Source organism: Crinia signifera, chromosome 19 (genome assembly GCF_055691185.1).
Source record: "Crinia signifera chromosome 19, ASM5569118v1, whole genome shotgun sequence".
NCBI lineage: Eukaryota > Metazoa > Chordata > Amphibia > Anura > Myobatrachidae > Crinia > Crinia signifera.
Window position 1 is genome coordinate 2,276,541 of NC_139226.1, and position 27,684 is coordinate 2,304,224.

The following is a 27,684-nucleotide window of genomic DNA, read 5'->3' on the forward strand; positions in this document are numbered from 1 at the left end:
CCTGTAGCCGCGGCCGTGTTCTGGAAGCCGCGGCCAGCGCAGGAGGGCTGGAGGAGCTGATCCAGCGCGGCCCGCAGCCAGTGGGTGGGTAAGCGGCCCGGGGGGCATATGGCACTCTGCCCCCCGGCCCAGCCCGCCCCTGCCACAAGGAGTAGCGCAGGTGGAGATTCCGAGCGTGACGTCACAGCGGAAGTTGTCAACGCGTTTCGTAACCATCGACTGGAAACTTTTTCCAGAGTAGCAATGAAGGGCCTTATTCTGCGCTGGGAGCAGCTGACCACGGAGCGCACAGCTTGTATCTGCCCATTGGTTATTACAAGTGAGGTATTAAAGCTCTGTCCTGGGGAGCTGACAATCTAACGTAATGTTGGTGCCTGCAATTAGGGCACACAGTGACTTGTCCCAAGTCACAAGATGCTGACACTGTCGGCAGATTTGTTCTCCATAAGAAACATGCCGCACAAAAGCATTTGGGAAGACTCTTGAATTGAGTTTCTACTGTGAGGTATCTGGTGCCTCATGCCTTGTGCGCCTTTACTCGGCTTGCTTGTCGTACAGGTGTTCTTGGTTACATGACCCATGTATTGGTTAATATCCTGTCTCATGTGCCGGCATCATGCCATGGCGGCATTTACACGCTGCATGGAACGCCAACCAGCGTTTCCCCATCGCTCTTCCATGGATCCAGCTGTCATTCAGTTCAGCCCAAGCTGATTAAACACCTTTTATGTTAGCGTTAAATCCCTTTGTTCCCGGCCTGGTCGCCCTGTAATCATAAGCCCGGCGTATTTACACAGGAAAGTGCTGTCACCACACATTCCAGTCTTTATGCGGTCTGATGGGCTGAGGAGGGGGATATCGGGGGCGTGGGAGGAGGGGAGTCTGTCAGGTAGGGACACTGTGTGATCCCAGGCTGAGGAGGGGGATAGCGGGGACGTGGGAGGAGGGGAGTCTGTCAGGTAGAGATGTTGTGTGATCCCAGGCTGAGGAGGGGGATAGCGGGGGCGTGGGAGGAGGGGAGTCTGTCAGGTAGGGATGTTGTGTGATCCCAGGCTGAGGAGGGGGATAGCGGGGGCGTGGGAGGAGGGGTGTCTCAGGTAGGGATGTTGTGTGATCCCAGGCTGAGGAGGGGGATAGTGGGAGGAGGGGAGTCTGTCAGGTAGGGACACTGTGTGATCCCAGGCTGAGAAGGGGGATAGTGGGAGGAGGGGAGTCTGTCAGGTAGGGATGTTGTGTGATCCCAGGCTGAGGAGGGGGATAGTGGGAGGAGGGGAGTCTGTCAGGTAGGGACACTGTGTGATCCCAGGCTGAGGAGGGGGATATCAGGGACGTGGGAGGAGGGGAGTCTGTCAGGTAGGGACACTGTGTGATCCCAGGCTGAGGAGGGTGATAGCGGGGACGTGGGAGGAGGGGAGTCTGTCAGGTAGGGATGTTGTGTGATCCCAGGCTGAGGAGGGGAGTCTGTCAGGTAGGGACACTGTGTGATCCCAGGCTGAGGAGGGGGATAGTGGGAGGAGGGGAGTCTGTCAGGTAGGGACACTGTGTGATCCCAGGCTGAGGAGGGGGATAGCGGGGACGTGGGAGGAGGGGAGTCTGTCAGGTAGGGACACTGTGATCCCAGGCTGAGGAGGGGGATATCGGGGACGTGGGAGGAGGGGAGTCTGTCAGGTAGGGACACTGTGTGATCCCAGGCTAAGGAGGGGGATAGCGGGGACGTGGGAGGAGGGGAGTCTGTCAGGTAGGGATGTTGTGTGATCCCAGGCTGAGGAGGGGGATAGTGGGAGGAGGGGAGTCTGTCAGGTAGGGACACTGTGTGATCCCAGGCTGAGGAGGGGAGTCTGTCAGGTAGGGACACTGTGTGATCCCAGGCTGAGGAGGGGGATATCAGGGACGTGGGAGGAGGGGAGTCTGTCAGGTAGGGACACTGTGTGATCCCAGGCTGAGGAGGGGGATAGCGGGGACATGGGAGGAGGGGAGTCTGTCAGGTAGGGACACTGTGTGATCCCAGGCTGAGGAGGGGGATATCGGGGACGTGGGAGGAGGGGAGTCTGTCAGGTAGGGACACTGTGTGATCCCAGGCTGAGGAGGGGGATATCGGGGGCGTGGGAGGATGGGAGTCAGTCAGGTAGGTAGAGATGTTATGTGATCCCAGGCTGAGGAGGGGGATAGTGGGAGGAGGGGAGTCTGTCAGGTAGGGTCACTGTGTGATCCCAGGCTGAGGAGGGGGATAGTGGGAGGAGGGGAGTCTGTCAGGTAGGGTCACTGTGTGATCCCAGGCTGAGGAGAGGGATAGTGGGAGGAGGGGAGTCTGTCAGGTAGGGTCACTGTGTGATCCCAGGCTGAGGAGGGGGATAGTGGGAGGAGGGGAGTCTGTCAGGTAGGGTCACTGTGTGATCCCAGGCTGAGGAGAGGGATAGTGGGAGGAGGGGAGTTTGTCAGGTAGGGACACTGTGTGATCCCAGGCTAAGGAGGGGGATAGCAGGGGCATGGGAGGAGGGGAGTCTGTCAGGTAGGGATGATGTGTGATCCCAGGCTGAGGAGGGGAATAGTGGGAGGAGGGGAGTCTATCAGGTAGGGACACTGTGTGATCCCAGGCTGAGGAGGGGAATAGTGGGAGGAGGGGAGTCTATCAGGTAGGGACACTGTGTGATCCCAGGCTGAGGAGGGGAGTCTGTCAGGTAGTGACACTGTGTGATCCCAGGCTAAGGAGGGGGATAGCGGGGGCGTGGGAGGAGGGGAGTCTGTCAGGTAGTGACACTGTGTGATCCCAGGCTAAGGAGGGGGATAGCGGGGGCGTGGGAGGAGGGGAGTCTGTCAGGTAGGGACACTGTGTGATCCCAGGCTAAGGAGGGGGATATTGGGGGCGTGGGAGGATGGGAAAATAGGGCAGATGTATTAAGCCTTAACAAGAGATAAACTTCCAGCCAATCAGCTCCATATGCTGCTTTCCCACTTTTTTTAAACGGGTCTTTAAACGGGTAAGAGCCATAAAGACTCTTTCCCACTGCAGCTTTTAAACGGTAAATTACTGTTTAAAAGCTGTTTTTGTCACATTCACACTTACCCGTTTAAAAACCCGTTTAAGCAGTGTAAAGATAGGGGGGGGGAGAATTTAAAAAAAAAAAAACGGCGTGGGGTCACCCCCACTGCCGTAACCAGCACCAGGCTGAAAGAGCCGGGGCTGGTAATAAAAAATCAGGAAACCCGACAAATAGGGGATTCCTGATTTTTTACAACCAGCCCCAGGCTCCAGGTCTGGGGCTGGTTCCCAAAATACGGGGGACAAAATGACTAGGGGTCCCCCGTATTTTAAGAACCAGCCCCAGGCACAACCAGCCAGCAGGGTAATGCCACAGCCGGGGGACACTTATGATATAAGTTCCCGCGGCCAAAGCATTAACCCTACCGACCAGTCAGCCTGGCCAGGGGCCCTGGGGGAGTGGGGACCCCCCCAATAAAGGGGTCCCCCCCCTCCAGGACTTACCTGACCAGGCTGAAGCCTGGTGCTGTCCTCGATGCCCCTGGGCGGTGGGCATCGAGCTGATGGTATGGTGTAAAAAATAGAATAAAAACCATTGTCTTTTACTGGTGAACTATGAGTCCCAGCAAGCCTCCCCCGCAAGCTGGGACTTGGAGAACCACAAGTCCCAGCCTGCGGGGCATTAAAGGGCCCGCTGGGTCTTGTAGTTCCACAGTAAAAGAAAGAGTTAAATAAACACACTGACACACGTGAAAAATAAAAGTTTAATACATACATAACACATACATACTGATACTTACCTATCTTGAGCCCGTAGGTAGCCCTGGTCCTGATGTCCTGGTCCGTGTCGGCGTCTGTATCCATGTCGGCATCCCTGTCGGCGACGGCGTCGGCGGTCCGGAGTCCGAAGAAATCCATTTGGGAAGCTGTGGAAGGAAACCATACTCACCTGTCCCAGCGCGACGTAGTCCAGGTAAGTTCTTTGCAAAAAAACAAACCGAACACCCGAACCAAGCGGACAGCTGAGAGCCGCAAGGCGGCCAATAGCGGCATTCGGGAGGCGGAGCCGCACGATGTAAACAAACACCGTGCGTCTCCGTGTCCGCTTGGTTCGGGTGTTCGGTTTGTTTTTTTTGCAAAGACCTTACCTGGACTACGTCGCGCTGGGACAGGTGAGTATAGTTTCCTTCCACAGCTTCCCAAATGGATTTCTTCGGACTCCGGACCGCCGACGCCGTCGCCGACAGGGATGCCGACATGGATACAGACGCCGACACGGACCAGGACATCAGGACCAGGGCTACCTACGGGCTCAAGATAGGTAAGTATCAGTATGTATGTGTTATGTATGTATTAAACTTTTATTTTTCACGTGTGTCAGTGTGTTTATTTAACTCTTTCTTTTACTGTGGAACTACAAGACCCAGCGGGCCCTTTAATGCCCCGCAGGCTGGGACTTGTGGTTCTCCAAGTCCCAGCTTGCGGGGGAGGCTTGCTGGGACTCATAGTTCACCAGTAAAAGACAATGGTTTTTATTCTATTTTTTACACCATACCATCAGCTCGATGCCCACCGCCCAGGGGCATCGAGGACAGCACCAGGCTTCAGCCTGGTCAGGTAAGTCCTGGAGGGGGGGGACCCCTTTATTGGGGGGGTCCCCACTCCCCCAGGGCCCCTGGCCAGGCTGACTGGTCGGTAGGGATGAATGCTTTGGCCGCGGGAACTTATATAATAAGTGTCCCCCGGCTGTGGCATTACCCTGCTGGCTGGTTGTGCCTGGGGCTGGTTCTTAAAATACGGGGGACCCCTAGTCATTTTGTCCCCCGTATTTTGGGAACCAGCCCCGGACCTGGAGCCTGGGGCTGGTTGTAAAAAATCAGGGAACCCCTATTTGTCGGGTTTCCTGATTTTTTTAATACCAGCCCCGGCTCCTTCAGCCTGGTGCTGGTTACCGCAGTGGGGGGGACCCCATGCCGTTTTTTTTTTTAACGGGTAAAGGGCTACCCCTTTCCCACTGCCGAAAAAACGGCTCCTACACGTTAAAAACACTGCTTTTTACACGGGTAACAAAAACCGGTATTTGTTACCCGTGTAAAGCAACCTGGAGCTTTCCCACTGCAGCTCTAGCCGTTTAAAAAGGCTAAAAAAACGGCATTTACACGTGTAAAGCCTGCAGTGGGAAAGGGGTATTACTGACTTTTTTCAAACCCAGCTTGTAACATGGCAGTTGGCAGGTGATTGGCTGGACGTTTATCTCTCCTCATCACACTTGCATTTATCTCTTGTTAAAGCTTAATACATCTGCCCCACTGTGTGATCCCAGGCTGAGGAGAGGGATAGTGGGGGTGTCAGGTGGAAGGGACACTGTGTGATCCCAGGCTGAGGAGAGGGATAGTGGGGGTGTCAGGTGGAGGGGACACTGTGTGATCCCAGGCTGAGGAGGGGGATAGTGGGGGTGTCAGGTGGAGGGGACACTGTGTGATTCCACGCTGAGGAGGGGGATAGTGGGAGCATGGGAGGAAGGGACCCCGACTGCGCGTCTGTATCCTGAACCCCGCCTGTGTCCTGTACCCCGACTGTGCGCCTGTATCCTGAACCCGCCTGTGTCCTGTACCCCCACTGCACGCCGTCCCCACAATCCTGTCCATGTATCACCTATGTGTCTAAGCATTGTACCCCCTGACCTGTATACTGTACCCCAGAATTGGGTGGTACATGCTGATGAGGTAACCCGTCTCCTGTCTGTGTCCTGCAGGCTGCCATTGCTTCCAGAGTACTGGATGAAGTCTATTTCCCTGAGAATGAGTCGGAGACGCGGACAAGACAACATGGCTGGCGTTACGGGGAGCTCGGAGATGATGAGGACTTTATGGCGGATGAGGCCTCTGGAGGTGAATGGAGATTGCAGCTTCCTTATACTGTCTGTCCTATAGGAGTCTGGGGAATTAATGGGACATGCTGTTGGGGTTCCCTGACACCATCCTCAAGGTACCCCAACAGTCTATGTCCTAGGGATATCCCTGCTTGTGCACCGAGGGTGTGATCAATCTGGCTGAGGTAATACTTGTCACCTGTAATACAGAAGCGTGTGCTGTGGTATTTAACATGACACATGCGTGTGCGGGGTATATAACATGTGTAACACACGGGCGTGTGCGGGGTATATAACATGTGTAACACAGGGACATGTGCAGGGTATATAACACGTGTGACACAGGGGCGTGTGCAGGGTATATAACACGTGTGACATAGGGGCGTGTGCAGGGTATATAACACGTGTGACATAGGGGAGTGTGCAGGGTATATAACACGCGTGACACGGGCGTGTGCAGGGTTTATAACATGTGTGACATGGGCGTGTGCTAGGTTTATAACACGTGTGACACGGGCGTGTGCAGGGTTTATAACACGTGTGACACAGGGCCGTGTGTAGGGAAGTAACACGTGTGACACAGGGGCGTGTAGGGGAGTATATAACATTTGGTACTTATGTAGTATCTGGGCTGCCGATTTCTAAATCGGGTCGAATCGGGCACATCGCATCGCATCGCATGCGACCATCGATGCGATGCGATGCGATGACCCGATTTTTCCATAGGAATCAATGTTAAAATGGACTGAGTCCATTTTAACATGGAATTCAATGGGAAAAAGGGGTCCTTTTCATACCCCTACTATCCAAGTGGGCATGGAGTTGGATATAAACCTGTGGCGAGCGTAGCGAGCCACCGAGCCCGAAGCGTGGCGAGCGTAGCGAGCCCCGCGAGGGGACACAGAATACCGGCCCCTCGCGGGGCTCGCTTCGCTCGCCACGCTTCGGGCTCGGTGGCTCGCTACGCTCGCCACAGGTTTATATCCAACTCCATGCCCACTTGGATAGTAGGGGTATGAAAAGGACCCCTTTTTCCCATTGAATTCCATGTTAAAATGGACTCAGTCCATTTTAACATTGATTCCTATGGAAAAATCGGGTCATCGCATCCGATGGTCGCATGCGATGCGATGCGATGCGATATCGCATCGCATCGCATCTGATTGTATGCCTTAACTTAAGGCATACAATCAAAAAATCGGCAGCCCAGATACTACATAAGTACCTAACATTTATTTATTAACAGTTTCTTATGTAGCGCAGCGTATTCTTTTGCGCTTTACAAAGGAGACAGTGATACAACAAACAGGGTATTTACAGAGAGACAAAGGTATGAGGGCCCTGCTCGCAAGCTTACAGTCTATAGGGAAATAGGCATTGATACATAAGGATAGATACTGTATTCTTTATTGCATCGATTCCACCAGAACGCAAGGTTCTATGACTGGTTCTGGAACTTGATAAGCTGCCTGAAGAGATGAGTTTTCAGGGAACGCTTATAGGTTTGGAGACTGGAGGAGAGTCTTATTGTGCTTGGGAGGGCATTCCACAGAGGGTGCAGCCCGAAGAAAGTCCTGCAGTCAGGAATGTGAGCGAGTAATGAGTGTGGATGAGAGACGCAGATCTTGGGAGGAGCGTAGAGGTCGGGTTGGAAGATATTTTGAGATAAGAGAAGATATGTATGTTGCTGTAGTTTGGTTTATGGCTTTGTGTGTAAGTAAAATAATTTTGTATTGAGTACGGTAGAATACAGGTAACCAATGAAGTGACTGACAGAGTAGCTTTGCAGATGATGAACGTCTGGCTAGGAAGATTAGCCTTGCAGCTGCATTCATAATGGACTGTAGTGAGGAGAGTCTGTATTGGGGAAGGCCAATAAGGAGACTATTGCAATAATCAATGCGTGAGATGATGAGAGCATGGATTAGAGTCTTTTCAGTGTCTTGTGTAAGGTAAGGGCGAATTTTAAATATGTTTTTTAGGTGCATGTGACATGATTTTGAGACAGATTGAAAGTGGGGTACAAAGGAAAGTTCTGAGTCAAGGATAACACCTAGGCAGCGAGCTTGAGAGGTAGGAGTGATTGTCATCTTCTCAACAGCGATAGAGATATCAGGTTGGTAACTACTATTTATTGGCGGAAATATAATTAATTCTGTTTTTGAGATATTAAGTTTGAGGTGGCGAGATGACATCCAGGATGAAACAGCAGAAAGGCATTCAGAGACACGGCTCAATACAGATGGGGACAGGTCCGGGGAGGATAGGTAGAGCTGAGTATCATCCGCGTACAGATGGGGACAGGTCCGGGGAGGATAGGTAGAGCTGAGTATCATCCGCGTACAGATGGGGACAGGTCCGGGGAGGATAGGTAGAGCTGAGTATCATCCGCGTACAGATGGGGACAGGTGCGGGGAGGATAGGTAGAGCTGAGTATCATCCACGTACAGATGGGGACAGGTCCGGGGAGGATAGGAAGAGCTGAGTATCATCAGCATACAGATGGGGACAGGTCCGGGGAGGATAGGTAGAGCTGAGTATCACCCGCTTACAGATGGGGACAGGTGCGGGGAGGATAGGTAGAGCTGAGTAGCATCCGCGTACAGATGGGGACAGGTCCGGAGAGGATAGGTAGAGCTGCGTATCATCCGCATACAGATGAGGACAGGTCCGGGGAGGATAGGTAGAGCTGAGTATCATCCGTGTACAGATGGGGACAGGTGCGGGGAGGATAGGTAGAGCTGAGTATCCTCCGCGTACAGATGGGGACAGGTCCGGGAGGATAGGTAGAGCTGAGTATCATCAGCGTACAGATGGGGACAGGTCCGGGGAGGATAGGTAGAGCTGAGTAGCATCCGCGTACAGATGGGGACAGGTCCGGTGAGGATAGGTAGAGCTGAGTAGCATCCGCGTACAGATGGGGACAGGTCCGGGGAGGATAGGTAGAGCTGAGTATCATCCGCGTACAGATGGGGACAGGTCCGGGGAGGATAGGTAGAGCTGAGTATCATCAGCGTACAGATAGGGACAGGTCCGGGGAGGATAGGTAGAGCTGAGTACCATCCGTGTACAGATGGGGACAGGTGCGGGGAGGATAGGTAGAGCCGAGTATCATCCGCGTACAGATGGGGACAGGTCCGGGGAGGAGAGGTAGAGCTGAGTATCATCCGCGTACAGATGGGGACAGGTCCGGGGAGGAGAGGTAGAGCTGAGTATCATCCGCGTACAGATGGGGACATGTCCGGGAGGATAGGTAGAGCTGAGTATCATCCGCGTACAGATGGGGACAGGTCCGGGGAGGATAGGTAGAGCGGAGTATCATCCGCATACAGATGGGGACAGGTCCGGGGAGGATAGGTAGAGCTGAGTATCATCCGCATACAGATGGGGACAGGTCCGGGGAGGATAGGTAGAGCTGAGTATCATCCGCATACAGATGGGGACAGGTCCGGGGAGGATAGGTAGAGCTGAGTATCATCCGCATACAGATGGGGACAGGTCCGGGGAGAATAGGTAGAGCCGAGTATCATCCGCATACAGATGGGGACAGGTCCGGGGAGAATAGGTAGAGCCGAGTATCATCCGCGTACAGATGGGGACAGGTCCGGGGAGAATAGGTAGAGCCGAGTATCATCCGCATACAGATGGTGACAGGTCCGGGGAGGATAGATAGAGCTGAGTATCATCCGCGTACAGATGGGGACAGGTCCGGGGAGGATAGGTAGAGCTGAGTATCATCCGCATACAGATGGGGACAGGTCCGGGGAGGATAGGTAGAGCTGAGTATCATCCGCATACAGATGGGGACAGGTCCGGGGAGGATAGGTAGAGCTGAGTATCATCCGCATACAGATGGGGACAGGTCCGGGGAGAATAGGTAGAGCCGAGTATCATCCGCGTACAGATGGGGACAGGTCCGGGGAGGATAGGTAGAGCTGAGTATCATCAGCGTACAGATGGGGACATGTCCGGGGAGGATAGGTAGAGCTGAGTATCATCCGTGTACAGATGGGGACAGGTGCGGGGAGGATAGGTAGAGCTGAGTATCATCCGTGTACAGATGGGGACAGGTGCGGGGAGGATAGGTAGAGCTGAGTATCATCCGCGTACAGATGGGGACAGGTCCGGGAGGATAGGTAGAGCTGAGTATCATCAGCGTACAGATGGGGACATGTCCGGGGAGGATAGGTAGAGCCGAGTATCATCCGCGTACAGATGGGGACATGTCCGGGGAGGATAGGTAGAGCTGAGTATCATCCGTGTACAGATGGGGACAGGTGCGGGGAGGATAGGTAGAGCTGAGTATCATCCGCGTACAGATGGGGACAGGTGCGGGAGGATAGGTAGAGCTGAGTATCATCAGCGTACAGATGGGGACAGGTCCGGGGAGGATAGGTAGAGCTGAGTATCATCCGCATACAGATGGGGACAGGTCCGGGGAGGATAGGTAGAGCTGAGTATCATCCGCATACAGATGGGGATAGGTCCGGGGAGGATAGGTAGAGCTGAGTATCATCCGCGTACAGATGGGGACAGGTCCGGGGAGGATAGGTAGAGCTGAGTATCATCAGCATACAGATGGGGACAGGTCCGGGGAGGATAGGTAGAGCTGAGTATCATCCGCATACAGATGGGGACAGGTCCGGGGAGGATAGGTAGAGCTGAGTATCATCCATGTACAGATGGGGAAAGGTCCGGGGAGGATAGGTAGAGCTGAGTATCATCCATGTACAGATGGGGAAAGGTCCGGGGAGGATAGGTAGAGCCGAGTATCATCCACGTACAGATGGGGACAGGTGCGGGGAGGATAGGTAGAGCTGAGTATCATCCGCGTACAGATGAGGACAGGACCGGGGAGGATAGGTAGAGCTAAGTATCATCCGCGTACAGATGGGGACAGGTCCGGGGAGGATAGGTAGAGCTGAGTATCATCCGCGTACAGATGGGGACAGGTCCGGGGAGGATAGGTAGACCTGAGTATCCCGGGCGGCTCACAGGAGAATTGGGTCCGACTTGTCCTAAGGACAAGTCGGCCTAATGTATGGGGGCCTTAAAGGAGCGTTTTGATAGGTAGGATGAGAACCAAGAGAGGGCTGTGTCTTTAAAGGTGCCCACACACAAACGATTTTTGGGCCGATTTCCGATATATTGTCCGATGTTTACCGATAATCGGTCGAATATCGGTCGATTTCGGTCCGATGCGCGCTCCTGTGGATCTTTAGCTCAATCTTCTGATCTTAAGGTGCCCACACACTAGAACGATTTTTGGGCCGATTAGCCAATTTCCGGTAAATCGTCCGATATATCGTCCGATGTTTACCGCTAATCGGTCGAAAATCGGCCGAGTTTTGTCCGATGCGCGCTCCCGTGGATCTTTAGCTGAATCTTCTGATCTTACGTGCTGCACAAAAGATCAGAAGATTTAACAAAAGATCCATAGGAACGCACACGGGATCTTAAGAAAAATCTTTGGTAAAGATGTGCGCTTGCCTGAAATCTTTTGTCCAGGACGGAAAAAAGATTTCAAGGCTAATTTATGCGCACATCTTACGATCGCAGATCTTTCTAGTGTGTGGGCAGACCATTCACAACTATAGTCAGTTGTGTGTTGGGCATGAAAGCCTGACTGATGCGGGTCAGTTGTGCGGGTTAGCATGTGACACATAAGCGTGCAGGGTATATAACATGTGACACACGGGTGTGTGCAGGGTATGTGACACGGCATCGTGTGTGCAGGTGTCTGTTGTACAGGTGAGGTGGCCTGCGGTGTAATGTCATGCAGCGGGAGATGTGTATCTCTGTGTCCTCGGGATATATGTCCTGTATTCTGACAGTGTTATCTGTGTGACACGGGCGTGTGCGGGGTATATAACATGTGACACGGCAGCGTGTGTGCAGGTGAGGTGGCCTGCGGTGTAATGTCATGCAGCGGGAGATGTGTATCTCTGTGTCCTCGGGATATATGTCCTGTATTCTGACAGTGTTATCTGTGTGACACGGGCGTGTGCGGGGTATATAACATGTGACACGGCAGCGTGTGTGCTGGCCTGCGGTGTAATGTCATGCAGCGGGAGATGTGTATCTCTGTGTCCTCGGCATATACGTCCTGTACTCTGACAGTGTTATCTGTGTGACACGGGCGTGTGCGGGGTATATAACATGTGACACGGCAGCGTGTGTGCAGGTGAGGTGGCCTGCGATGTAATGTCATGCAGCGGGATATGTGTATCTCTGTGTCCTCGGGATATACGTCCTGTACTCTGACAGTGTTATCTGTGTGACATGGGCGTGTGCGGGGTATATAACATGTGACACGGCAGCGTGTGTGCAGGTGAGGTGGCCTGCGGTGTAATGTCATGCAGCGGGAGATGTGTATCTCTGTGTCCTCGGGATATACGTCCTGTACTCTGACAGTGTTATCTGTGTGACACGGGCGTGTAAGGGGTATATAACATGTGACACGGCAGCGTGTGTGCAGGTGTCTGTTGTACAGATGAGGTGGCCTGCGGTGTAATGTCATGCAGCGGGAGGTGTGTATCTCTGTGTCCTTGGGATATATGTCCTGTACTCTGACAGTGTTATCTGTGTGACACGGGCGTGTGCGGGGTATATAACATGTGACACGGCAGCGTGTGTGCAGGTGAGGTGGCCTGCGGTGTAATGTCATGCAGCGGGAGATGTGTATCTCTGTGTCCTCGGGATATACGTCCTGTACTCTGACAGTGTTATCTGTGTGACACGGGCGTGTGCGGGGTATATAACATGTGACACGGCAGCGTGTGTGCAGGTGAGGTGGCCTGCGGTGTAATGTCATGCAGCGGGAGATGTGTATCGCTGTGTCCTCGGGATATAAGTCCTGTACTCTGACAGTGTTATCTGTGTGACACGGGCGTGTGCGGGGTATATAACATGTGACACGGCAGCATGTGTGCAGGTGTCTGTTGTACAGGTGAGGTGGCCTGCGGTGTAATGTCATGCAGCGGGAGATTTGTATCTCTGTGTCCTCGGGATATAAGTCCTGTACTCTGACAGTGTTATCTGTGTGACACGGGCGTGTGCGGGGTATATAACATGTGACACGGCAGCATGTGTACAGGTGAGGTGGCCTGCGGTGTAATGTCATGCAGCGGGAGATGTGTATCTCTGTGTCCTCGGGATATAAATCCTGTACTCTGACAGTGTTATCTGTGTGACACGGGCGTGTGCGGGGTATATAACATGTGACACGGCAGCGTGTGTACAGGTGAGGTGGCCTGCGGTGTAATGTCATGCAGCGGGAGATTTGTATCTCTGTGTCCTCGGGATATAAGTCCTGTACTCTGACAGTGTTATCTGTGTGACACGGGCGTGTGCGGGGTATATAACATGTGACACGGCAGCGTGTGTACAGGTGAGGTGGCCTGCGGTGTAATGTCATGCAGCGGGAGGTGTGTATCTCTGTGTCCTTGGGATATATGTCCTGTACTCTGACAGTGTTATCTGTGTGACACGGGCGTGTGCGGGGTATATAACATGTGACACGGCAGCGTGTGTGCAGGTGAGGTGGCCTGCGGTGTAATGTCATGCAGCGGGAGATGTGTATCTCTGTGTCCTCGGGATATAAGTCCTGTATTCTGACAGTGTTATCTGTGTGACACGGGCGTGTGCAGGGTATATAACATGTGACATGGCAGCGTGTGTGCAGGTGAGGTGGCCTGCGGTGTAATGTCATGCAGCGGGAGATGTGTATCTCTGTGTCCTGTACTCGTGTGTCTGTCACATTCCTGGTCACGTAGCAGCAGCACAGCTGACTACCCATAAGGACAGGGCTATGATGTGATGTGCAGCCACTTCTGTGCCCCCTGGTATGCAGAGCGATGGCATCTCTGTAATTACAGCCTCACCTGTCACTGCAGCTTTATGGGAAACACTAGCTGACATATTAACCATTCACTCTATTTCTGGCTGGTTATCAGCAGAGCTACCTGTGTGGTATACTCCTAGCCGGTGTGGTGACACTACACCCAGAGGACATTGTGTCTGTGTCTGATTACATGGGGACTGTGGGGGGACAGCTGTGCTTCCCACTTACACCCCCTCCAACATGTCCCCTTCCACCAGGTACACAAGGCTCCGCTCCTGAGCTTCCCACTTACACCCCCTCCGACATGTCCCCTTCCACCAGGTATACAGAGCTCCGCTCCTGGGCTTCCCACGTACACCCCCTCCAACATGTCCCCTTCCACCAGGTACACAAGGCTCCGCTCCTGGGCTTCCCACTTACATACCCTCCAACATGTCCCCTTCCACCAGGTACACAAGGCTCCGCTCCTGAGCTTCCCACTTACACCCCCTCCAACATGTCCCCTTCCACCAGGTACACAAGGCTCCGCTCCTGGACTTCCCACTTACACCCCCTCCAACATCTCCCCTTCCGCCAGGTACACAGTGCTCCGCTCCTGGGCTTCCCACTTACACCCCCTCCAACATGTCCCCTTCCAGCAGGTACACAAGGCTCTGCTCCTGGGCTTCACACTTACACCCCCTCCAACATGTCCTCTTCCACCAGGTACACAGTGCTCCGCTCCTGGGCTTCCCACTTACACCCCCTCCAACATGTCCCCTTCCAGCAGGTACACAAGGCTCCGCTCCTGAGCTTCCCACTTACACCCCCTCCAACATGTCCACTTCCACCAGGTACACCGTGCTCCGCTCCTGGTCTTCCCACTTACACCCCCTCCAACATGTCCCCTTCCACCAGGTACACAGTGCTCCGCTCCCGGGCTTCCCACGTACACACCCTCCGACATGTCCCCTTCCCCCAGGTACACAGTGTTGCGCTCCTGAGCTTCCCACTTACACCCCCTCCGACATGTCCCCTTCCACCAGGTACACAGAGCTCCGTTCCTGGGCTTCCTACTTACATCCCCTCCAACATGTCCCCTTCCACCAGGTACACAAGGCTCCACTTCTGGGCTTCCCAACTACACCCCCTCCAACATGTCCCCTTCCAACAGGTACACAAGGCTCCGCTCCTGGGCTTCCCACTTACACCCCCTTCCACCAGGTACACCATGCTCCGCTCCTGGGTTTTGCGAGTGTAGCGCATACACACACAAGGGTTGAAGTCCGCATCCGGTCTGCGCACTTCTCTGAATCTGGCCAATGTTGGGTATTATAAATAGAGTGTAATGTTTGGGAGCATCTGGCCTGTTCTAGTTATGGCGCCCATGTCCCCAGCTGCCCTCTCTCCGCCCAGAGGTCACAGGTTGTGTGTGTGTGTCACAGCCATCCTAGCGAGTGCGCAGGGGGAGGGTGTGTGTGTGTGTGTCAGTGCAATCAGCTCAGTGTATGTGGACTTTGCTCATACAATAATCTGCATTCTACATTTTTTCCCTGGTATGGCCTTCATGCGCGCGCGTGTGTGTGTGTATGTGTGTATGCTACGCTGAGCAAGGTTACTATTCCCGATAGTGGTCCATGTGCATGGTAAAGGATAAAAAATAGAAAAACACCCTTGTGTTGACAATTATCACGTCAACTGTTTTTACTTGTTGACCTTTCGCACATTGAGTTAACCTATTATCCATGTCAACATCAACATTTTATTTATGGTGTCTGTGTATAACTGTATAAGCATCTGCTGAGTGTGGACTGGGAATGCTTGGCAGGGTGAAGGGTTGTTTGTGTTTAAGGCTGGCTAGGAGTCCTCGGGGGCGTGTGAGGCTGGCTAGGAGTCCTCGGCGGCGTGTGAGGCTGGCTGGGAGTCCTCGGTGGCGTGTGAGGCTGGCTAGGAGTCCTCGGCGGGGTGTGAGGCTGGCTAGGAGTCCTCAGTGGCGTGTGAGGCTGGCTAGGAGTCCTCGGCGGGGTGTGAGGCTGGCTAGGAGTCCTCGGTGGCGTGTGAGGCTGGCTAGGAGTCCTCGGAGGCGTGTGAGGCTGGCTAGGAGTCCTCGGCGGCGTGTGAGGCTGGCTAGGAGTCCTCGGTGGCGTGTGAGGCTGGCTAGGAGTCCTCGGCGGGGTGTGAGGCTGGCTAGGAGTCTTTGGGGGCATGTGAGGCTGGCTAGGAGTCCTCGGTGGCGTGTGAGGCTGGCTAGGAGTCCTTGGTGGCGTGTGAGGCTTGCTAGGAGTCCTTGGTGGCGTGTGAGGCTGGCTAGGAGTCCTCGGTGGCGTGTGAGGCTGGCTAGGAGTCCTCGGTGGCGTGTGAGGCTGGCTAGGAGTCCTCGGCGGCGTGTGAGGCTGGCTAGGAGTCCTCGGCGGTGTGTGAGGCTGGCTAGGAGTCCTCGGGGGCGTGTAAGGTTGGCTAGGAGTCCTCGGGGGCGTGTAAGGTTGGCTAGGAGTCCTCGGTGGCGTGTAAGGTTGGCTAGGAGTCCTCGGTGGCGTGTGAGGCTGGTTAGGAGTCCTCGGCGGCGTGTGAGGCTGGCTAGGAGTCCTCGGTGGCGTGTGAGGCTGGTTAGGAGTCCTCGGCGGCGTGTGAGGCTGGCTAGGAGTCCTCGGTGGGGTGTGAGGCTGGCTAGGAGTCCTCGGTGGTGTGTGAGGCTGGCTAGGAGTCCTCGGTGGTGTGTGAGGCTGCCTATCTGTTCTCGGAGGGGTGTGAGCTTGGTTACGTGTCCTCAGTGGGGTGTGAGGTTGGTTACGTGTCCTCCTTGGCGTGTGAGGTTGGCTAGGAGTCCTCGTGGCGTGTGAGTTTGGCTAGGAGTCCTCGGTGGGGTGTGAGCTTGGTTACGTGTCCTCGGTGGGGTGTGAGCTTGGTTACGTGTCCTCGGTGGGGTGTAAGGTTGGTTATGTGTCCTCTGTTGGGTAATTAGTATGTATCTCTCCGGTAAGTCTACAGTGCACCTCACTTGAGGTGTTCTGGATCTGTACTGATGGTTCTTTCCCTTTGCAGATGACCATGGCAGTAATGATATTGGCAGTGGAATTACACCGACCGATGCAACGGCAACAACCACGACAAAAACCTTATTCTCCACAGGTAAGGAGGGGCATTGCTGGTTGTGGCTGAGGTCACTGTGATAGAGCAAGTTCAGGAGCTGTAGCGTTTTGTTTCCCACAAAATCTCTCTATGACGTCTCTGCTGTGGAGGAAGCCGCAGTCGCTGCCTTCCCTGATCTGGCCCTCACACTACATGATCTAGCAGCGCCAGTTGTGTTACACACTTGGAGATTAGGCTGGGCTATCGCTATCACTGCTTATGTAAACAGGAAGGACAGGCACATTTCATTAGCACCTGGTATCTGGGCCTCCGCTGGGCTATTAATAGAGGGACACGTGTCTGACCATGAAAGCTGACCTGGTCCAGTGCCCACCGGAGCAGGAGCATTTCCTGGGTGGCATATTGTGGAGATGCTGGATTGCTGCATGCCCTCGCTCGCCCTGTCCTGGTATACACAGTACAGCCAGGGACTGCGCTTTGTGACGGGAGAATCGGCGGCCATTCCGATTCACCTGACGGTTCCCCAGATGTCCATGCAGACAATCCGATTCGCTGGCAGTAGGTGGCTATTTACACGAGACTCCTCCTATGGCGTTTGTTTGCTGAGTGACCATAATGCCGGGAATACGTAGTGTCTGGCACAGTGAGGAGATGAGTGCATCTGCTGATGTTGGAGATCTCCTCAGATCAGATGCTTGTGTGTCAGCCTGTGTTTGTGTTCCCTAGCGGAGGACGGCTATTATGCTGCTTGTGCCTGAGATATCATCTCCTGGATCCCCCTCAGATTCCCACCCTTTATCCTCCTCCAGTCTGGAATAATGCAGCCCCCGCACATCTGCTTCTCACAGCCGCTGGGAACTCTGCGAGAGCTGCTCTGGTCATGGCACCGTTGGTTGTGGTAGTATCTGTAGAGATATGTTATGCCAGTTACATCCCTCTGTGATCTCCTCATCCAGGACTTGTCCTACTGCCGCACAAGAGATGTCATGACCGGCGGGAATGATGGGATGTCATAACCCCATATGAACAAAAATGTCTGTGCATTCAGTGATGTCACTGGCTCCTAGTGTCTGCATAGGCTGCACTCTCAGTGATGTCACTGGTTCCTAGTGACTGGATAGGCTGCACTCTCAGTGATGTCACTGGCTCCTAGTGACTGGATAGGCTGCACTCTTATACCCCTTTTACACCAAAAACCCTGGTCCGACCCTGGTCTTTGAACGCTGGAGTTTCCAGGGTCTGACCCTGCTTTATACCCCAATTGCACAGCACTTCGACCTGGGTCGGACCTGGGTCTGCACCATTTATACTTAACCTGGGTAAAAATTCTGAAGGGGTAGAGGGGGGAAGCTGTCCCCGGGTGCTGGGAGAAGGGGGGTGTCTGCGGCTGCTGAGGGGAGGTGGGGGTACCTGTCAGCCTGAGGTCGGAGCCTGAGAGGATGATGTGTGCCGCCGCCGCTGCTTCTGAATCAGGCCCAATATCATACAACTGCGGTCGATGATGGTCGGAGCCGGAGGGGATGATGTGCACCGCCGCCGCTGCTCCTGAATCAGGCCCAATAGCATACAACTGCGGGCTGCGGGGGATGATGGTCGGAGCCGGAGGGGATGATGTGCGCCGCTGCTGCTGTACCTCCCCCCGCAGCCGCGAAGTTCCTGCGGCGAATGGACAGTCAATGGCGGGGGTCCCACCGGCGCATAGGAACTAGTACTAGTTCCCATGCGCTGGAGGGACCGCCGACACTGACTGTCCATTAGCCGCAGGGACCGGCTGCCGGGGGGTGGTACAGCAGCAGCGGCGCACATCATCCCTCCGGCTCCGACCTCAGGCTCCGACCATCATCCCCCGCAGCCCGCAGTTGTATGATATTGGGCCTGATTCACCAGCAGCAGCGGTGGCGGCGCACATCATCCCCTCCGGCTCCGACCTCAGGCTGACAGGTACCCCTATCTCCCCTCAGCAGCCGCCGACACCCCCCTTCTCCCAGAACCTGGGGACAGCTTCCCCAGTGCTGCACGCTGTGGACCCACTGCGGGTGCCTGCACCCGCAGCGGGACCATTTACACCGGCCTTTACACGGGTCCTGTCCGGGTTCTACCCAGGTCAGGACCTGGGAAGAGGACCCGTGTAAATGGACACGGATATAACCCATTTACACCGCCGATGATCCGGGTCTGACCCGCCGCTGACCCGGATTTTTTGGCGGTGTAAAAGGGGTATTATTGATGTCACTGGCTCCTAGTGACTGGATAGGCTGCACTCTCAGTGATATCCTGCAAAGGCCGCAATCCCAGTGATGTCACTGGCTATCCAACACTCTTAGTGATGTCACTGGTTCCTAGTGACTAGATAGGCTGCACTCTCAGTGATGTCACTGGTTCCTAGTGACTGTATAGGCTGCACTCTCAGTGATATCCTGCATATACACGTGTGAGTGGGACACAGGCCAGATATGCTCCGCGCATCCTCCCTGAGTAATAATACATTACATCGCAGCCGCATATACACGTGCGAGTGGGACACAGGCTCCGCGCATCCTCCCTGAGTAATAATACATTACATCACAGCCGCATGTACACGTGTGAGTGGGACACAGGCCAGATATGCTCCACGCATCCTCCCTGAGTAATAATACAGTACATCGCAGCCGCATGTACACGTGTGAGTGGTGCACAGGCTGGATATGCTCCGCGCATTCTCCCTGAGTAATAATACATTACATCGCAGCCGCGTGTACACGTGTGAGTGGGACACAGGCCAGATATGCTCCGCGCATCCTCCCTGAGTAATAATACATTACATCGCAGCCGCATGTACACGTGTGAGTGGGACACAGGCCAGATATGCTCCGCGCATCCTCCCTGAGTAATAATACATTACATCGCAGCCGCATGTACACGTGTGAGTGGGACACAGGCCAGATATGCTCCGCGCATCCTCCCTGAGTAATAATACATTACATCGCAGCCGCATGTACACGTGTGAGTGGGACACAGGCCAGATATGCTCCGCGCATCCTCCCTGAGTAATAATACATTACATCGCAGCCGCATGTACACGTGTGAGTGGGACACAGGCCAGATATGCTCCGCGCATCCTCCCTGAGTAATAATACATTACATCGCAGCCGCATGTACACGTGTGAGTGGGACACAGGCTGGATATGCTCCGCGCATCCTCCCTGAGTAATAATACATTACATCGCAGCCGCATGTACACGTGTGAGTGGGACACAGGCTGGATATGCTCCGCGCATCCTCCCTGAGTAATAATACATTACATCACAGCCGCATGTACACGTGTGAGTGGGACACATGCTCCGCGCAGCCTCCCTGAGTAATAATACATTACATCGCAGCCGCATGTACACGTGTGAGTGGGACACAGGCTCCGTACATCCTCCCTGAGTAATAATACATTACATCGCAGCCGCGTGTACACGTGTGAGTGGGACACATGCTCCGCGCAGCCTCCCTGAGTAATAATACATTACATCACAGCCGCATGTACACGTGTGAGTGGGACACAGGCTGGATATGCTCTGCGCAGCCCTCCTGAGTAATAATACATTACATCACAGCTGCATGTACACGTGTGAGTGGTGCACAGGCTGGATATGCTCCGCGCATCCTCCCTGAGTAATAATACATTACATCGCAGCCGCATGTACACGTGTGAGTGGTGCACAGGCTCCGCGCATCCTCCCTGAGTAATAATACATTACATCGCAGCCGCATGTACACGTGTGAGTGGGACACAGGCTCCGCGCATCCTCCCTGAGTAATAATACAGTACATCGCAGCCGCATGTACACGTGTGAGTGGTGCACAGGCTCCGCGCATCCTCCCTGAGTAATAATACATTACATCGCAGCCGCATGTACACGTGTGAGTGGGACACAGGCCAGATATGCTCCGCGCATCCTCCCTGAGTAATAATACATTACATCGCAGCCGCATATACACGTGTGAGTGGGACACAGGCTCCGCGCATCCTCCCTGAGTAATAATACATTACATCGCAGCCGCATGTACACGTGTGAGTGGTGCACAGGCTGGATATGCTCCGCGCATCCTCCTGAGTAATAATACATTACATCGCAGCCGCATGTACACGTGTGAGTGGGACACAGGCCAGATATGCTCCGCGCATCCTCCCTGAGTAATAATACATTACATCGCAGCCGCATGTACACGTGTGAGTGGGACACAGGCTGGATATGCTCCGCGCATCCTCCCTGAGTAATAATACATTACATCGCAGCCGCATGTACACGTGTGAGTGGGACACAGGCTGGATATGCTCTGCGCAGCCCCCCATAGTAATAATACATTACATCGCAGCCGCGTGTACACGTGTGAGTGGGACACATGCTCCGCGCAGCCTCCCTGAGTAATAATACATTACATCGCAGCCGCATGTACACGTGTGAGTGGGACACAGGCTCCGTACATCCTCCCTGAGTAATAATACATTACATCGCAGCCGCGTGTACACGTGTGAGTGGGACACATGCTCCGCGCAGCCTCCCTGAGTAATAATACAGTACATCGCAGCCGCATGTACACGTGTGAGTGGTGCACAGGCTCCGCGCATCCTCCCTGAGTAATAATACATTACATCGCAGCCGCATGTACACGTGTGAGTGGGACACAGGCTCCGCGCATCCTCCCTGAGTAATAATACATGGTACTCTTTACTTATCACGGCGCCCACGATCTTGATCGCGGGTAAAAAAATCGCGGGCATCGCATGCACTAAAAAACGGGTGCGATGCGACCGACGCGATGCCCGCGATTTCCCATAGGGAACAATGTTAAATGTCTCAATTGACCCGTTTTTACTGTTCAATGCCTCAATGGTCCCGATTTTTCCATAGGAAACAATGTTAAATGGCCCACAGAGGCCAAATAGGCACCCTGAAGTGTGGAATGGCCCCCACAATTGTTAACGCCACCCCACGATCAACGTGAACCCGAAGCGTGGCGAGCGCAGCGAGCCCGCGAGGGGCGGCGGTACGCGTCCTCCGACCTTTTCATACCCCCACTATCCACGTCGGCGTGGAGTATAGAATAGTGTGGCGAGCGCAGCGAGCCACCGAACCCGAAGCGTGGCGAGCGGACGCGGATACCTGTGAAGCCCGCAAAGGGACGCGTTTACCTGTGAAGGTATCTGCGTCCCCTCGCGGGGCTCGCTGCGCTCGCCACGCTTCGGGCTCGGGGGCTCGCTGCGCTCGCCACACTATTCTATTCTCAACTCCACGCCGACGTGGATAGTGGGGGTATGAAAAGGTCGTAGGATGCGTACCACCGCCGCTCGCCACGCTTCGGGTTCACGTTGATCGTGGGGTGGCGTTAACAATTGTGGGGGTCATTTCACACTTCAGGGTGCCTATTTGGCCTCTGTGGGCCATTTAACATTGTTTCCTATGGAAAAATCGGGTCCATTGAGGCATTGAACAGGAAAATCGGGTCAATTGAGACATTTAACATTGTTCCCTATGGGAAATCGCGGGCATCGCGTCGGTCGCATCACACCCGTTTTTTTAGTGCATGCGATGCCCGCAATGGGCGCCGTGATAAGTAAAGAGTACCTAATACATTACATCACAGCCGCATGTACACGTGTGAGTGGGACACAGGCTCCGCGCATCCTCCCTGAGTAATAATACATTACATCGCAGCCGCGTGTACACGTGTGAGTGGGACACAGGCTCCGCGCATCCTCCCTGAGTAATAATACATTACATCGCAGCCGCGTGTACACGTGTGAGTGGGACACAGGCTCCGTACATCCTCCCTGAGTAATAATACATTACATCGCAGCCGCATGTACACGTGTGAGTGGTGCACAGGCTCCGTACATCCTCCCTGAGTAATAATACATTACATCGCAGCCGCATGTACACGTGTGAGTGGGACACAGGCTCCGTACATCCTCCCTGAGTAATAATACATTACATCGCAGCCGCATGTACACGTGTGAGTGGGACACATGCTCCGTACATCCTCCCTGAGTAATAATACATTACATCGCAGCCGCATGTACACGTGTGAGTGGGACACATGCTCCGTACATCCTCCCTGAGTAATAATACATTACATCACAGCCGCATGTACACGTGTGAGTGGTGCACAGGCTCCGTACATCCTCCCTGAGTAATAATACATTACATCGCAGCCGCATGTACACGTGTGAGTGGGACACAGGCTCCGTACATCCTCCCTGAGTAATAATACATTACATCACAGCCGCATGTACACGTGTGAGTGGTGCACAGGCTCCGTACATCCTCCCTGAGTAATAATACATTACATCGCAGCCGCATGTACACGTGTGAGTGGGACACAGGCTCCGTACATCCTCCCTGAGTAATAATACATTACATCACAGCCGCATGTACACGTGTGAGTGGGACACAGGCACCGTACATCCTCCCTGAGTAATAATACATTACATCACAGCCGCATGTACATGTGTGAGTGGGACACAGGCACCGTACATCCTCCCTGAGTAATAATACATTACATCGCAGCCGCATGTACACGTGTGAGTGGGACACAGGCTGGATATGCTCCGCGCATCCTCCCTGAGTAATAATACATTACATCGCAGCCGCATGTACACGTGTGAGTGGGACACAGGCTCCGTACATCCTCCCTGAGTAATAATACATTACATCGCAGCCGCATGTACACGTGTGAGTGGGACACAGGCTCCGTACATCCTCCCTGAGTAATAATACATTACATCACAGCCGCGTGTACACGTGTGAGTGGTGCACAGGCTCCGTACATCCTCCCTGAGTAATAATACATTACATCGCAGCCGCATGTACACGTGTGAGTGGGACACAGGCTCCGTACATCCTCCCTGAGTAATAATACATTACATCGCAGCCGCGTGTACACGTGTGAGTGGGACACAGGCTCCGTACATCCTCCCTGAGTAATAATACATTACATCGCAGCCGCATGTACACGTGTGAGTGGGACACAGGCTCCATACATCCTCCCTGAGTAATAATACATTACATCGCAGCCGCGTGTACACGTGTGAGTGGGACACAGGCTCCGTACATCCTCCCTGAGTAATAATACATTACATCGCAGCCGCATGTACACGTGTGAGTGGTGCACAGGCTCCGTACAGCCTCCCTGAGTAATAATACATTACATCGCAGCCGCATGTACACGTGTGAGTGGGACACAGGCTCCGCGCATCCTCCCTGAGTAATAATACATTACATCGCAGCCGCATGTACACGTGTGAGTGGGACACAGGCTCCGTACATCCTCCCTGAGTAATAATACATTACATCACAGCCGCATGTACACGTGTGAGTGGTGCACAGGCTCCATACATCCTCCCTGAGTAATAATACATTACATCGCAGCCGCATGTACACGTGTGAGTGGGACACAGGCTCCGTACATCCTCCCTGAGTAATAATACATTACATCACAGCCGCATGTACACGTGTGAGTGGTGCACAGGCTCCGTACATCCTCCCGGAGTTATAATACATTACATCGCAGCCGCATGTACACGTGTGAGTGGGACACATGCTGGATATGCTCCGCGCATCCTCCCTGAGTTATAATACATTACATCGCAGCCGCGTGTACACGTGTGAGTGGGACACAGGCTGGATATGCTCCGCGCATCCTCCCTGAGTTATAATACATTACATCGCAGCCGCATGTACACGTGTGAGTGGGACACAGGCTCCGTACATCCTCCCTGAGTAATAATACATTACATCGCAGCCGCATGTACACGTGTGAGTGGTGCACAGGCTCCGTACATCCTCCCTGAGTAATAATACATTACATCGCAGCCGCATGTACACGTGTGAGTGGGACACAGGCTCCGTACATCCTCCCGGAGTTATAATACATTACATCACAGCCGCATGTACACGTGTGAGTGGTGCACAGGCTCCGTACAGCCTCCCTGAGTAATAGTACATTACATCGCAGCCGCATGTACACGTGTGAGTGGTGCACAGGCTCCGTACATCCTCCCTGAGTAATAATACATTACATCGCAGCTGCATGTACACGTGTGAGTGGTGCACAGGCTCCGTACATCCTCCCTGAGTAATAATACATTACATCGCAGCCGCATGTACACGTGTGAGTGGGACACAGGCTCCGTACATCCTCCCGGAGTTATAATACATTACATCACAGCCGCATGTACACGTGTGAGTGGTGCACAGGCTCCGTACAGCCTCCCTGAGTAATAGTACATTACATCGCAGCCGCATGTACACGTGTGAGTGGTGCACAGGCTCCGTACATCCTCCCTGAGTAATAATACATTACATCGCAGCCGCATGTACACGTGTGAGTGGTGCACAGGCTCCGTACATCCTCCCTGAGTAATAATACATTACATCGCAGCCGCATGTACACGTGTGAGTGGGACACAGGCTCCGTACATCCTCCCTGAGTAATAATACATTACATCGCAGCCGCATGTACACGTGTGAGTGGGACACAGGCTCCGCACATCCTCCCTGAGTAATAATACATTACATCACAGCCGCATGTACACGTGTGAGTGGTGCACAGGCTCCGTACATCCTCCCTGAGTAATAATACAGTACATCGCAGCCGCATGTACACGTGTGAGTGGGACACAGGCTGGATATGCTCCGCGCATCCTCCCTGAGTAATAATACATTACATCACAGCCGCATGTACACGTGTGAGTGGTGCACAGGCTCCGCGCATCCTCCCTGAGTAATAATACATTACATTGCAGCCGCATGTACACGTGTGAGTGGGACACAGGCTGGATATGCTCCGCGCATCCTCCCTGAGTAATAATACATTACATCACAGCCGCATGTACACGTGTGAGTGGTGCACAGGCTCCGCGCATCCTCCCTGAGTAATAATACATTACATCACAGCCGCGTGTACACGTGTGAGTGGGACACAGGCTCCGCGCATCCTCCCTGAGTAATAATACATTACATTGCAGCCGCATGTACACGTGTGAGTGGGACACAGGCTCCGCGCATCCTCCCTGAGTAATAATACATTACATCACAGCCGCATGTACACGTGTGAGTGGGACACAGGCTGGATATGCTCCGCGCATCCTCCCTGAGTAATAATACATTACATCGCAGCCGCATGTACACGTGTGAGTGGGACACAGGCTCCGTACATCCTCCCTGAGTAATAATACATTACATCACAGCCGCATGTACACGTGTGAGTGGTGCACAGGCTCCGTACATCCTCCCTGAGTAATAATACATTACATCACAGCCGCATGTACACGTGTGAGTGGTGCACAGGCTCCGTACATCCTCCCTGAGTAATAATACATTACATCACAGCCTCATGTACACGTGTGAGTGGGACACAGGCTCCGCGCATCCTCCCTGAGTAATAATACATTACATCACAGCCGCATGTACACGTGTGAGTGGGACACAGGCTCCGTACATCCTCCCTGAGTAATAATACATTACATCGCAGCCGCATGTACACGTGTGAGTGGGACACAGGCTCCGTACATCCTCCCTGAGTAATAATACATTACATCACAGCCACATGTACACGTGTGAGTGGTGCACAGGCTCCGTACAGTCGCACATTCAGCTCTGCGTCAGCTCCTTGTGAAGAAACCTTTGGGTCTAACGACGCACCATAAAGTTGAAAGAGATAAATTTGCCGCTGACTTGCTCCTAATGGGTATTTTTCTAAAACTGTATGTACCATGGCAGCTATGAGCAGATTAGCTGGCACTTTATCTTTCTCCAAGGCTTGGTACATCCCACCCATAATTCGGGGTACAGGCAGCATAGAGCCAATGACAGCCTGGAAGAGCAGTGACATATGACTGAAGGCCGATGATCAATCATTGTTCTTTCTCCTGTCAATCTCCCCGGTGTCCCCCCATCAGGTCCCGTCACCACCCCCGTTGCTCCCCAGCTGGCCGGCATGAGTGTCTCTGAGCTGGACCAAGAACCCTTCCTGAGTAAGTTACTGGAGCCGTGTGCATGCCGGGAGGGGCGAGAAACCACTAACCGTGTGACGTGAGGCTGCCTAATGCCCCCCCTTCCCAATCTCACTGCTTCCCCTTAACCATTGCCTGCCTGGTGTGAGGAGCTGCCCACAGACGTGTAAGGCTCCTGGCCTACGTTGTGTGTAACACGCACCGACTGCACACAGCGCTCTTTCTTCCCTGTGTGTCCGCACCCCCTTCCTCAGGAATAAACACTTGGGGGTATTATACTCCTGGCCGGGACTCATTAGAAGACTCTGTTTCCTATCAGACTCCACATTGCCATATCCTCTGCAGGCCATGTGTTCCCCAATTACAGGTTTATTTCATGTATACTGACTGCAGTAATAGTATTACTGTCCTACGTCCTGTGTAGTGTGTCCGTAGTTACTAGCGCGGCACATTAATCTCTGCCCAGAAATGTATCGCAGCCCATCATAGATGTCCAGGGATGTTGGAATGTGGAGTTTCCATCACCGTGTCACCTACTGTAGGATGAGTCATATTCCGGCAGCGTTAGGACATCCTTCGGGGACGGAAGGGGTTAATGTGAAGGAAGAGCATTATTTCAGACATTGAATCAGGTCTTTATATTATTTGTTCCACTGTCAGATCCTTGTTAATGTTACAGGGGAGGAGATTGTCAGCGCCCCGGCCTCTGATCCGTCTTCTATGCTCCGGATCTCTGGACTCTGTGGATGTAGATGATGCACTGCTAGATCTACAATACATTGATGTGTACATGTTCCTCCCTGTATAATACATGATCCACGTCTCCAGTGCTGGACTGTTACTCTTCCCCCTTAGTGATTACTACATAGCTGTTATGGGCCTCATTCATAGGTGGACGCAGTTCAGCTTCCTGCTGTGCCCTACACCGATATTACGTC

At 53.6% G+C, this 27,684-nt stretch overlaps 1 pseudogene across 1 annotated transcript in view; it reads left to right on the top strand.

Moving 5' to 3' along the window:
• The first annotated feature begins 243 nt into the window (after positions 1-243).
• Positions 244-27,684, top strand: part of LOC146042389 (basement membrane-specific heparan sulfate proteoglycan core protein-like) — a 53,303-nt pseudogene continuing 25,862 nt past the window's right edge. The window contains exons 1-3 of the transcript XR_014463856.1: positions 244-319; positions 5,707-5,871; positions 16,717-16,803. The product of XR_014463856.1 is annotated as a basement membrane-specific heparan sulfate proteoglycan core protein-like (transcript). The remainder of the gene's footprint in view (positions 320-5,706; positions 5,872-16,716; positions 16,804-27,684) is intronic.